Source organism: Zingiber officinale, chromosome 5A (genome assembly GCF_018446385.1).
Source record: "Zingiber officinale cultivar Zhangliang chromosome 5A, Zo_v1.1, whole genome shotgun sequence".
Lineage (NCBI taxonomy): Eukaryota > Viridiplantae > Streptophyta > Magnoliopsida > Zingiberales > Zingiberaceae > Zingiber > Zingiber officinale.
The window spans coordinates 53009679-53013848 of NC_055994.1; positions in this window are offsets into that span (position 1 = coordinate 53009679).

Below are 4170 nucleotides of genomic sequence, written 5' to 3' on the forward strand. Positions count from 1 at the left end.
GTGAAATGACGGATGTTTCTTACTACACTTGGAGGAGCCGCACAACGCTGGTTCAAGAGACTGCCAAAAAAATCTATCCAAAAATTTAAGGACTTCAAGAAAGTCTTTTTACATCACTTTTCTAGTAACAAAAGGTATCATAAGACTCCCTGGAGTCTATTTTCAATTAAGCAAGCATCCAAAAAGTTCATCCGAGCCTACATCAAAAGGTTCAACCAGGTAGCTATCGATATACCCAATGCCACCATTGAAATCTTAGTGAGCGCTTTCTCTCAAGGTTTAAATGATAATGATTTCTTTAAAGATCTGGTAAGAAATCCTCCTGCCAATTTTGACTCCTTAATTGAACGAGCCACTGAATTTATTAATGTTGAGGAAGCTCAAGCCACCCGCAGAAAAGAGGGCACTACTTCTTCTCCTACTCCGAATTAAGGAGAAAGTTCCTTCTCCTGTTCCTCCACCTAGAGGACCTCGGGCAGTTCATCCGCCTCATCGCCATCCAGAATATCGCCCGCAAACAGTACAGCATGTAGAGATACAGCCAGAGGCACCGAGAAGATGGTGCACTTATCATAAAACTAGCAATCATCATACCGAAGACTGTTTTGTTTTTAGAAATAAAAGAGCAAATCGTGAGCGCTACCAAAGGAAAAACTATTATCGGAAGTAGTACCCTAGGTAGCAGAGTCCGCTCAAATTGGAATATTGCCCAGTCGAACCTCGGCAGGATGCGTTGCCAACCCTGGCCGATACAAGCCAGGTACCGGAGAAGGCTCCTTCTGAAACCATGACAGCCAGACAAGAAGAAAATAGGAGTAATGCCGCCCGGGGTAATATCAATATGATCACAGGCGGACCCACTGATGGGGATTCTAATAGGGCCAGAAAAGCACATGCACAAAGACTTGAGATTCATGTTGTGGGGTGTAGCATGGAACGAGTAGCCGGTCCCGAAATAAGTTTCGGACCTAGAGATCTTGAAGGGGTGGAAATACCCCATGATGATGCCTTGATAATCAAGGTCGTGATAGCCAACTATACTATTTCTCGTACCTTCATTGACACTGGTAGTTCTGTTAATATTATCTTTAAAATGGCCTTTGATCAATTACAGATCGACCCAAGCGAACTTCAACAGATGGTAACTCCCCTGTATGGATTCACGGGTAATGAAGTACAACCACTTGGTCAAATAAAGCTGGTCATATCTCTAGGGGAGGAGCCCTAATGAGAACAAGTGTAACACCCCTAGAAAGCCTAGATAAAGTAAGGGCAATGAGAGTACGAATGTAATGAAAAGAATGTGTAGATAGTCTACATTGAATGTTACGATGGGAAGGATTTAGATGATTAAAAACTTTATGAAAGAAAATAAAGTTGAGAATATAAAGTTCTATACATGATTTATAATGCAAGGAATTAATGTAAACAAAAGAAATATGAGATATTATATATGCATGTATGAAATATTTATGCATAATGCATATACATGAATTATTTTGTACAAAAATATGTTAGGAGAAGGATTTGATCCTTGGTTCTCTTGTGGATGCATGCATGTGTTAACCAAGTGTGATAGGAGTGAATATTGTAAGAGGAGAGATAGGAATTATAATTAAAGGAAAGAAAGGAGAGAAATTAAGAGAAAGAAAAGAGAGAAACTCAAGAAGCATTTCTCTAGCATATTCTTTCTCATAAAGAGGAGAAGTAAATGAGGAGGATGAATCAAGTCAAGTTTTCCTCCCCTCACTTTAGTATAAATAGGCATTGACGGTGGGCTTCATCCTCACGTCACTCGCCTCCTCTCCTCCATTTGTGCCGAGCACTCTCCCTCCCTCTTTCCTCTTGTTGCCGAGAGCAACAACTCTCCCCCTTCTTTCTTTCTTTTGTTGCCGAGCAACACAAGAGGAAGAAGCCTCCTCTTCTTCCTCCTCCTCTCCACCAAAAGACCTAGCCACTTCTTCCTCCATTGGTGCCGAGCAAAGCAAGCAAGGAAGAAAGGTCCACAAGCAAGTTCTCAACTCTAGGAAACTTAAGCAAAGAAGGTAAGCTTCCCCTCACCTGCGGTACAAGGCTTTCATGTGATTTTCGGATTCTTTTTCTATGCCTTGAAAGAAAGTTTTCCCCTATGTTTTTATACATATATGATGCATGATCAGAGGTGTATGTAACCCTAGAATTTCAATCAAAAATATTGTAAATAGGTTAGGAAAATTATTGTCTAACCAAACTAGTGCAAGTGGCCCTCTATGAAATGCTAAGGACCTTCCTATGGTTTTCTTGCTTGGAAGTTGATTGGAACCAAAAGAACCCCACTCTCATGTTTCGGCCAAGAAAGAATTTAGGGTTAGGAGGACCTTGAATTTAAAATAACTATGCTTATATGACATGATATAAAGTTCTTAAGAGTTGTATACTTGTATGTTGAAAGAAACTCATGAACCTTACTCTTAATATTTCGGCCATGGTAAGGTGATGGTTTAGAGAAGCTTAAACAAAATTCTAATATGCTCAATGACCTCTGTGATATTATGTTATGAAAGATGATTAATGCTCTCATGTTTAATTGGAATGTAGAAAATTAGTTACATGATTTATGACATGTAAGATCACAAGAGTCCTAGCTTGTTTATGATCCAACTTTGTGTATGATGTTCTTAGTAAGTCTTGCTATGAAATTTACTTAGGTTTCCCATGCTTTAGGCCACTTAAAGGAAGTTTATATTCTATGAATTTCGGCCAAGTAAGGTTTAAAGGACCTAGAGGCCTTGGAAATGAAACCTAAGGGGTTAAAAGTACTTCTTATGAAAACTTGATAATGTGTGAATGTGATACATGTTTGTAGGACCTAAATGAATCATTATGTGTTCGGCCATGAAGGGATAGATGCCCTAGAAACCCTAGAACAAAAATTAAATATGTCTATGCCATGCTGTATGAAAATGATATGATAATAAGTTAGAATGCATGATTGCTTTAGTTACGAAATGATATGCATAATGAAGTTATATTATGAAATATGCCATGATGTGTTATAGCATAGAAAATGCTATACATAATGAAAAGAAATGAAGTCATGTTATGATATGTGATAGTATAGAAAATGCTATACATAATGAAAAGAAATGAAGTCATGTTATGATATGTGATAGCATAGAAAATGCTATACATAATAAAAAGAAATGAAAAGAATAAATGCATGAAAGATTGTTAAGGACATGATATGATAGTTATGCATGATAAGTTATTTTTATGGTTTGTACCAAGGGTGGGCTCCGTAAACGCTCTGGGGTCGATGGAGTAAGACTCGGGTCTCGTCAGTAATGGGCCTTTGAGTGCCCTAGGTCGATGGAGTAAGACTCGGGCCTAGTATGTATGCATGGTAGGGCTCAAGACTTGTTACCTTGGACCTACGCATTATGTATGTGGTACAAACCGGGATCCCAAATGATGATGATATTAATTTCAAGTACTATTAAGTATAAGTTTTCAAATTCACGATGCATTGCCTACATTCATATGTGCTTGAATTATATGATGATATGATATAATGTCATGTGATATTATGATATGAATATGATGCCCTTGTATGTCTTATGCTTGTGATTTATTTGTTTTATGATATGATATTCATGCTTCTATGAAATGATATGTGAATAAGAAATATGCATGATATGTTTGAATAGAATGATATGTTATGTTATGATTAGTTGAGACGATGATATGTTGATCCATTCTTGATATACGATGATTCTCGGTTTTAGTGAGTAGGAAAGGAACTTACTGAGCCATGAGTGCTCATAGCTTACTTTCCTTGTACCGCAGATAAAAGAGAAAGCTGGATGAACAACAGAGCAGCAGGAGGAGCAGATAGTGATGTGTGTGGTGGTGGCTCGGCTAGGACGATTCGGACAAATTAATATTTTTAGTTAAAAGTTCAATATATGCACATTTGAACAAATCAGAATATGTGATATTATGCTTAATAAATTAAATTCTTTAAAGTTTTTATTCTTCCGCTGTTATAGTAAAACATGTACGTAAGTAGTATAAGAACGTAGCGCCGCCCTTAGGTAAGAAGGGTGGGCGTTACAACAAGAAGGTCTTATTTTATGGTGGTGGATGCTCCGTCTTCTTATAATGTGATACCGGGTCGACCAACCTTAAACG